A 10,421-nucleotide genomic window follows, 5' to 3' on the forward strand; every position below is an offset into this window, starting at 1 on the left:
TCACAGAGGTAAATGTCTATCTTCAAATCACCACCTTTAAGGAGAAGCTTCACCTTTAGTCTCTTAAAATCCTTTCTGTTTAAATTAGCCAGAGTTGGTTTCCATTGCTTTCAACTAAAAGCTCTGATACATGTATTCAAAAAGAATATTCTTCCTAATAAAGGTAAAAGAATTGTTCTTGAGGATAAACAGAACCCTGAATGTTTTTTTTAAGTTTATTTATTTATAATGTCTACACCCAATGTGGGGCTCAAACTCACAACCCTGAGATCAAGAGTCGCACACTCTACTGACTGAGCCAGCCAGGCGCCCCAAACCCTGAATGTTAAAGAGGTGAGGAACAGTCTAGACCCAGTTACTATTTAACCAGGAAGAATTTCCCAAATTCTGCAACCCACAACAGTTGCAAAATGGTACCTATTTACACCAAAGGGATGTGAACATCGCATTTGCCACCTCGAGAGAAGATGGTGTGGAATAGACACAGCCAGAACTTACCTGTGCTGGTTTAATCACTCCAGTCTTTAGAAGCAAAATAGTGGGAGAAAGTGTTTCATTTTTTCTTGGTGGTATTTTAGTTTTTCTTATCTTAACAGCAATAAAATGTTGAAGGAAAAAAATTAAGATGCTCAGAAATGAGGAAAACTTGCTTACCATGGTGTGAAGCAAAATACACAACCACAAATTCTGACTGAAGAGGTAAAACACCTGACCAAAACAAGTACAATTACCATCCACAATAGCTCATACATTTGCACTTAGAAAAAGAAAAGTTATCATATAGACTGTTTAGAATGGGAGTGTATTAATGAAGAAAAAATAGTAAGCTTAATGGCCAGAGAACCAAGTGTCCCAGTGATATAGGTGGGCAAGAGGAGGGTCAAATGTCTCTGATTATGAAAAATATCACCATGGGCCCTGGGAATAATTTACCTTAAATAGAGAAAATTTCAAAATAGGAATTCATATGTAGGTCAAGTGCAGGTCACGAGTTTAAAAAGTCTACTGGAATTGAGAAATATATTTAGAATGAAGATATTATCATTGAGTCTTGACAAGGTAGGTTGAAGGGGAAACTTTCTAGAAGATAATCACCAGGAACTTCTGGACACAGAAATATTGGTCACAGTAAAGAGAGAAGGCTGCTGTTAAGCCATCCAACTGGAAGGTGGAATTCATCCTTATTACATTTTTTTAAAAAGATTTTATCCATCTATTTGACAGAGAGAGAGCAAGAGAGCACAAGCAGGGGGAGGGGAGTGGCAGGCAGAGGGAGGGGAGAGGCAGACTCCCTGCTGAGCAGGGAGCCCAACTCAAGACTCGATCCCAGGACCCTGAGATCATGACCTGAGCCGAAGGCAGATGTTTAACCAACTGAGCCACCCAGGTGCCCCTCCTTATTACATTCTTACAGTTCAATTGCCTGAGCCCCAACCCCCAACTGCCAGACCCAGTAGAGTTTCCAGAAGTCTATCTATTCCTTTTCAGGCTCTCATCCCTTCCTGCTCGATAGAATTCCTTCTTGCTTCCAAGGACCTGAGGGGATGCAGAAGTTGTCTGGCTGCATCCAGTGCTTGTCCGCTGAGCGTGGCAGACGGGCCCCCAAAACTGCGCAGTTGCTGGCCTTTGAGAGCTGTGCCCAAAGCGGAGTGCTGGACACAGTCCCTGCGGTCAGAGCAGACGTGGGTGCTAAGGCAGCAGCGTCCTCTGAAGTAGCAAATCTAAAACGGTGCTGACACAGGCAACCAAAGGTACACGTTGGCAGATGACTAAGATGTCCAAACAATGTCACTGAAGGAGTAAATAAGTGTTCCAGTAAAAACAGATGCTAAAGGCAATGTACTACAACACATACTCCATAATGGGGCCCAGTGGGTGAAGGGAGCACCTTTCCCCTCAGCGTTCATTTGGTGGTGATTATTTGCCAATGTGTCCAACTGTCAGGACAGATGAAATCATTGTCTCGTTTCTAAGGAAAGGCCTAGAGAGTTGACCTGAAATTGAAGGTCATTTTAAACTGTGCAAGATGCATGAACTTGTTAACATGTAACTTTTCTGTTGATGTCCTTTCGCCACTATATCAGGAGATGGAAAACAAAAGGAAGAACAAGGTATGCTCACGTCAGGATCAGCATTCCCATGGACTAGAGAATCCTTACCTTTGTCCTGAGTTAAGGAAACTAGTACCAGGAAATGAATAATAAAACACTAAAGTTAAGTGTCTGCATGCAGCTGGAGGCAAGACTGAGTTCATCCTGTTTCTGAGCCTTCATGATTTACATGGGCATCCTTTCCCTTCTGTTGTTTTTAAACTTACATAGTATGGATCTGTAGTGTGACTTAGGTCTTCGGGCCTCACCAAAGTTGGCTTGTCTTTAAGTCCCCGTGTATCTACAGTTTTCTTAGATCTTTGCTGAGAAGAGGCTTTTAGGATGGATGTTTACATTGCACCTAAGAATGTGGTCTGCTCTGGTGAGCAAGACACACAGTTAGACATTTTAAAGAAGCAGGCAGTAATCTTCTAAAATGGAAACACATCACCTCACGTCTCCACTTCAACCGCCTACGATGACTGCCCATGCCACTTGGAATAAAATCCCAACTTCCAACCTGGGTCTACACAATCCGGCTCCTGCTAAGGCCCCCAACCTACCTCGTTCCTGGTCCCCTCATTCACTGACAGTTATGGTGTTCTGAGCTTATTTCCGCCTCAGACCTTGACCCTAGCTCCCTCTACCCGGAATGATCTTCCCTTAGAGTTTCACATTTCACATGGATGGCTCCTTTTTGAGGTTCAGACTGCTGCTCAAATGTGAACTCTGCAGAGAAGCCACCCCAACAACCTGCTAAGCGAACACCCTGGATACAGGCTGATGGGAATATAAATTTGTTCTGCCCCTTTGCGGGGCAATCTAGCAATAGTGACCCAAGTCACAAACATGCATGCCCTTTGGCCCAGGGATTCCACCTCTGGAAAGTTATCCTACAGATACAGTTGCATGCGTGGGAAATGACATAAGGATAAAGTTATCCATTACAACATTATCTGAAATAACAAAAGATTGCAAACTACCTAAATGTTCCTCAATAGGGGACAGGTTAAATAAATTACAGAGCATTCATACAATGGACTACTTTTCTTAATTTGCAGCTATAAAGGAGAATGAGGAAGATCTCCAAGTCCTGATATGGGAAACTCTCCAAGATATACAATCAGGTAAAAAAGCGAAGTGCAAAACAGCATGGGTGGCAGGCTACCATCTCTGTAAGGAGGGGCTAAAATAAGAATAGTACATGCTTGTATTTGCTTGTTTATATTTAATAAAACCCAGTAAGGATGCACACAAAAGCATTTAGACAGGTTACCTAGGCGGGATGAATGGGGAGATACAGGTGAATGGGGGCCAGGGGTGGGAAGGAGACTTTCCCTGAACACCTTTTAATACGTTTTTGTGTCTGATTCATGTCACTGTATTACCTTTTCTAAATTAAATACATTTTAAATGGTTTTTATTCTGTGATAAAATAAAACAGCACTTCCCAATCCCCCTTTATTCTATTATCCTGCTTTATTTTCTTCATGTAGCATTTACTACTGTGTAACAGGATATAAAAATGGAAGCTTCACCCGAGGGACCAAAACCTCATATTCTAATGTAGGAGACCACATCAACATGCACATTTTCAAAAGATTTCATTAAAAGCTTGTGAATGCCTCACTCTCCTCTAGTTGGCATATAGATGCTGGATATGAGGAGAATGATTTATGAAGAGGCTTTTAGGGAGAAGTGTGGGTGTGCTGTGAGTAAGCCTCAAAGGAGAAGATTGGGGTGCCTAGTGCTCACTTCCACCTTAGTGTGAAGGGCATCCATGGGCACCGCCGCCCTCCCCCCCCCCCCCATTTTAACTTACATCCCCTGCAGTGGAGGGACACAGCGGAGCGGAGTCTGACTTCCCTGTGAGCTCTCTAGTAAGGTGCTGACAGTGGGGAGACGGAGAGGGCGGGTGTGGGCTAGCTGCACTTCCGGGGTCTACCGGGTGGGCGGGGCATCAAGTGGGCCGAGCTCTCTGCAAGAGAAGGCGGAGCTAGTGGCATCTTAGGTCTTGGCCAAAGGATTGCCTGGAGATGAGAACAGAACCTCGCAGACCTGAGCTGGATTCCTGCCCGCTTGAGGAAGCAAAAAGACAGAGAGGCATCAGGGGACTTTGAGGGAGAGATCCCGCAGGGACCGATGGGGTCAGGGGTCTCTGAAGACTCACCAAAGCACTTCTCTCAGGAAAGAGTCTGTGTCTCACTCTGGCTTAAGCACGAAGCCAGTTGAAGCAGATTGTACCGATCAAGTAAGAACTTTCGAGCGTCTTTCCTCTCCCTCTGGCTCCTTCTCTTCTAGGTCTTGGCTTCCCCTCTGTGGCTGCTGACGCCAGCTGGAGACTGGGAGGAGAATGTTCATTCAAATGAAATATGAGGTTTACATTATTTACATGGGACCAAACATTGCAAATGACCAAATCAAGACTGTTTATAAATTAAAGCGATCATAAGGATTTGTATTGCCTGGTAATAGGCAGAGTCAGTGTCCTGACAGCAGGGCAGGTGGCAAGGTGCACTTCTTTAGGTCGGGGGGATTGGGGAGAGCCTCTTCGAAGAAGTGACCTTAGTGAGGTGAGAAGACAAACCACCCTGACATCTCGGTAAATTCTAAGACTCTCCTAAGCAGAGAGAACAAGGGCTTCCGGCCCCGAGAACGTTACTTGAGATAATATTACCCTCTCCCAGTCTTCCTCTTCCTCCCTGGCTTGCCCCTCTGGCTCCCCGGCTCACCCCTCATCCCACCAAAGCTCCGCATGAGCACTTAGCATGAGGTCCTGGTTCTGGGCTCTCGCCCTTCCTCTCCCTCTGGTCTAGGAAATCTCCAGTCTCATACCTTTCAATACCAAAATAACACACCCGCCCTGAGTCAGATTCGATTACCTCCCAGATGTGTCCACTTGGACGTCTAACAGCCGTCTCAGGTAAGCCCAAACCTGAATTCCTGGTTGGTCCCTCTTGCTGACATCCCCCCGGTTTTTCCTAAGTAAATGCCAACATTGTCCACCCAGTTGCTTGAAAACACAAACCTGGGAGTCAGTCTTGCTTCTTCCTTTTTCTCTATCCCCATATCCAATTTATCTGCCAATCCTGTCGGTTGAACTCTTAAAATTGACTCCCAGTCTGTTCTTCTCCACCTGCAATGGTCCGTGCCACCCTCATCTCTTACTGTTGCTTCTTAACTGTGGTCTCCCACTTCACTCTTGCCATTCCCTCCCTACGTCCCCGCCGCCAGGTGATTCTTAACAGCATCTAGAGTGATCTTTCTTATCGTTGTAAAAAAACATAAAATTCACCGTCATACTATTTTTGCATGCACACGACAGTAGCAATAAGCATATGCACGCTGTTGTGGAACAGATCTCTATCTAGTGTTTCATCTTGCAAAACTGAAGCCCTCTACCCCACTGAACAACTCCCCTGCCCCTCCCCCCACCCCCCTCCAGCCCCTGCCACCACCACTCTACTTTCCAAGAGTCGACTAGTCGAGATACCTCACCTAAGCAGACCTGTACCGTATCTGTCTTCTTGTAACTGGCTTATTTCATGTCATCTGATGTCCTCAAGATCCATGCTGTGGTGTGTGACAGGCCTCCCTCCTTCTTTTGTAAGGCTGAATGCATACACCACGTCTTCTTTATCTGTCCGTTTGCTGAATGACATTTCGACTGCTTTTGTGGCTATTGTGAATAATGCTGTGATAACAGGAGTACACAAATATCTCTTCACAATTCTGTGGGTACATACCCAGAAGTGGATTGCTGGATCATATAGTAGTTCTGTTTTTAGTTTTTTCAGGAGCCTCCACACTGTTTTCCACAGCAGCTGCATCATTTTACAATCCCACTGACAGTGTATAAGGATTCCAGTGTTTTCACTTCTTCACATCCTTGCTGACACTCGTTAATTTCTTCCCTCTCCTCCCTCCCTCCCTCCATTTCCTTCTTTCTTCCTTTTTCTTTTCTTTCTTTCTTTCTTTCTTTCTTTCTTTCTTTCTTTCTTTCTTTCTTTCTTTCTTTTCTTTCTTTCTTTCTTTCTTTCTTTCTTTCTTTCTTTCTTTTCTTTTCTTTTCTTTTCTTTCTTTCTTCTTTTTCTTTTTTTCTTCCTTCCTTCCTTCCTTCCTTCCTTCTTTCTTTCTTTCCATGGCCATTCTAACAGGTGTGAAGTGACACATCCTTATGGTTTTGTAGAGTGATCTTTTAAAAGCAGGGGTGATGTCGCAGTCCTCCTTAGACCCTTCCAATGGCTTTCCTTGAACTTAGACTGACATCTAACTACCTTACTTTGGCCTCTAAGGTCCTCCAAAACCTGGTGTCTGTCCACTCTCCATCTTCCTCTTCCTCTTCAGTTCTCACTGGAGCGCTCCGGCCATGGTGACCTCTTTAACGCCCTAACCGCTGAGTGCGGCCGATGCGCAGGGCACTTGCACGAGCAGGTCCCTCTGCCTTTCTCTTCACGTGGCTGGTTTCTTCCATCATTCAGATCTTAGCTCATATTTGACCATCTCAGCAGTGACTTCCAAACTGTCCCAGCTGGAGTGCCCCTCCCAGGCACTCTACATCACCCGTTTCTCCTTGGCTTTCCACAGCAGTTATTGGCACCTGAAATTATTTTGCTGAAATAGTTGTTGGCTTGTTTGTTCAGTGCTTGTTAGCCAACGGGGACTACAGCTCAGGAGCCCAGGAGCCTGCATGTCTCATTCGCAGTCACGCCTGAGCAGAGGGCCTGAGCCAGGGAAGTGAATCACACTGGAATCAGACGGAGGAGAAAGCGAGGGACGGCCGCCGCAAGACCTGGGGTACGCTTCATGGACCATGGTGACATTTTAGTTGGGTTTCAAGGACAAACCGGACTTCAATGGACAGATCTCTGAGTGAGGTAGGGGACACCTGAGGCAGGCTGAGGGTGCAAGCGGCTGGTGTGTTGTAAGGATGATAATCATTGTAGCTCTTTCTCTTGGCTTTCTTGTGAGGATTAAATGAATTCATATTTGCAGAATGGTGTCTGGCACTTAATACATGTTATTTATTATTAAGATGTTTGAAACAATGCCTGGGGGGAGCCTGGCTGGCTCAGTTGGTGGAGCATGTGACTCTTGATCTTGGGGTCATGAATTTGAGCCCCACGTTAGATTGTATTTAAAATGAAAATATATATGAAAAAAATAAATGCCTGGTACATAATAAAGTTTAGTTTGTTAGTTTTGTTTTTTTTAATTTTATTTATTTGAGAGAGAGGGAGAGGGAGCATGAGCAGGGTAAAGGGGCAGAGGGAGAGGGAGAAGCAGGCTGTCCGCTGAGCAGGGAGCCCGATGCGGGGCTCGATCCCAGGACCCTGGGATCAGGACCTGAGCTGAAGGCAGATGCTTAACCAACTGAGCCACCCCAGGTGTCCCTAATGATTGTTAGTGTTTTGTTTTGTTTTGAAGAAAGCTGATTAGCAAGAGTATAGGTCACTGGGGCACCTGGGTGGCTCAGTCGTTAAGCGTCTGCCTTCGGCTCGGGTCATGGTCCCGGGGGTCCAGGGATCGAGTCCCGCATCGGGCCTCCCTGCTCAGCGGGAAGCCTGCTTCTCCCCTCTCCACTCCCCCTGCTTGTGTTCCCTCTCTTGCTGTGTCTCTCTGTCGAATAAATAAATAAAATCTTAAAAAAAAAAAGAGTATAGGTCACTGTTGCAAAGGGGAGACAAGAGACCCAAGGAAAGGATGCCGGAGGCTACTGCATAGTTGAGGCGGAAAGGAGTGAAACTCAGAATGAGGTGAAAGCAGAGATAAAATTCATTAAAACAGATTGGGAGTCAGGGGTGCAGAATATATTTTGGAATTAAAGAAAGTGGTTTTGGTTTTTAGGTCTGTTGAATGTAAGGTGCCTGAGGAAAGTCTCTGTCTCATGATGTTCAGCTGAAACCACAGTGAAACGTCTGACACTTAGGACAAAGGCGTGAGTGAGACAGGGGGACTTGCACTCTGGAAGTGTGGGTGTGCATGTAACAAAGACTGCCAAGAATTTCGATTGAACCTATCATTTACCTATTACACTGGCAAAGGAAAAAGTGACAGAATTTTAAACTTGTGTTGTGTATTCTTTCACACTGCTGGCAGTGGTGCAAATGTGTGCCATCTTCCTGGCAGTATTTATCCTGGGGCTTAGGGGTGCTCATGCCCCCTGAATTAGTGTTTCACCTTTTGGAGTCAGTGCTTAATTAACGTTCCAAAATGCAGACAATGACCGTGTATGGAGCTGCTCGCTACAACATACGCTGCAATTGAAAAAATGAAACCTACAAACAGGCTCACTCAGTGATAAGAAAATGATTAATTATGGTATGTTCATATGCAGCAATTAATAAAAATCGCATTCACTGACAATTCTAATGTGAACTGATGTGGGAGAGAAAAACCCAATAAGGACACACAATTATATATAGATTATGAATTTAACTGTGCTAAAAATAAGAATAGTTTAAGACTGGAAGACAATATATTAAAATGTCACTGTGGATTATTTGTTTGGGAAACTGAGGTATGGCTGATGATTTGATGAAGTCCAGTAACTGAGTTTGAATTAGGAGCAGATAATCAATTTTATCTTATTCAAAATTTCTTCCCTCTTCTGGGACGCCTGGGTGGCTCAGTTGGTTGAGCGTCTGCCTTTGGCTCAAGTCATGATCCCAGGGTCCTGGGATCAAGTCCCCCATTGGGCTCCCTGCTCAGTGGAGAGTCTGCTTCTCCCTCTCCCTCTGCACCCTCCCCCTGCTTGTGCTTTCTCTCTGACAAATAAATAAAATCTTCAAAAAAAACCAAAATTTCTTTCCCTCTTCAAATGCACCTGCTAATATTCAGTTACTAATGCAATAATAATCTTTGGCTCACAGATGGTACCTTCTATTACACATCCTGATCATATTGCCTTTTTTTTTTTAATGGATGTAGTCCATCAAAGGCCTAGAACCCTGAGTCCCATTTTCAAGTTAGTTAATATCACATCAGTGTATGATCATCCACTTTCATTTAGAGGGACATGATTGTTGCACAAGAGATTTCCTGGGTATATCAAAGACAAAAGATTAGCACAATGCATCATCCTGAGAGGGGAATGCATCAATAGTCCTCACTTTAGCTGCACACCCAAGCAGCAAAAAGAAAGCCATATACCCCCAGGAGCACACCTGATAGAGAGCTTATGAATATGAAAGAGTATGTTCACCAAAATTGGTGATATCCTAGAGTTGGAGATGTCCTGGATCACATCATAACCTCCTTCAGGATACGAATGCTGAACAAAGCATGTTGTTTCAGGACTCTAGGAGGAGTGCTCACTTGTGCACTCTCTCTCCCTCTCTCCCTCCCTCTCTCCCTCTCTCTCACACACACACATTTTGATATCTAGCCCAGTCCTAGCTCTCTGCTTTTGCTGAGGACTAACCTTGATAAATGACTGTTTAATTTTTAATTATAGAAGGCAGGTTTTCTATCTACTATGTAGAAACAGATAAAAGGCTACTGAAGAATAACGAACCTCACCAGGATTACTTCAAATGTATATTGACCACATTTTCCAAAATCGAAATGGAGACATATGGCCAGTAGAATGGAATTGGCCATTGTTTTTGACTTCCCAGGACCGTTTTGGCACTTTAGATCATGCTTGGGGAATTTTCCACTTTAGGAATCCCAACTACCCAAGGTAGAAGCCAGACAATTCCTTCTCTGCATTCCTAATCTTTTTACAGGGTGCTGGTGTATGAACAGAGGGAGTTGACAACCAGACACACCCATATGGGACTCTCATTATGGAGGGAGGGATGTGAGGAAGTAGGCACGCTCCGAGAGAGTTGAGGCAGGCTGGAGTCTTTGGATCTGAGAGTGAGACAGGGACAATGAGGTCTTTCCTGGAGCAAACCTATAGTCTGATTTGCTCATTCATTCCTGTGGGGCAGCCTCTAAATCCAACTCTGGTCCTAGAATGGTTCTACCCTCTTTCACGTAGGCCTTCCAGTCAATGGCTTGGTTCAACATCATTCCATCATGTTTGAGGAAAATATTTCCTTTACCAGGTGGTTTTTTCCCATTCATTTGTCCATGTTTAAAGATTTCTGCATACAATGCCCAAAGTTTAATTAGGAAATATAAAATAAACACCGAGCATATTCATGTAACAGAATTCTATACGCCAGTCAAACGGAAGAAACTGGCTATAGGTAACAAGATGGATGATTCTCGCAAACATAAATTTCAACAGAAGGAGCCAGACACAGAATCTATATACTAGGAGGCCATTTCTAGAAAGTTAAAACTACACGCAAAACAAACCATGGTGTTATTCGTGAGGAT

The sequence above is a fragment of the Zalophus californianus genome, chromosome 9, assembly GCF_009762305.2.
Source record: "Zalophus californianus isolate mZalCal1 chromosome 9, mZalCal1.pri.v2, whole genome shotgun sequence".
NCBI lineage: Eukaryota > Metazoa > Chordata > Mammalia > Carnivora > Otariidae > Zalophus > Zalophus californianus.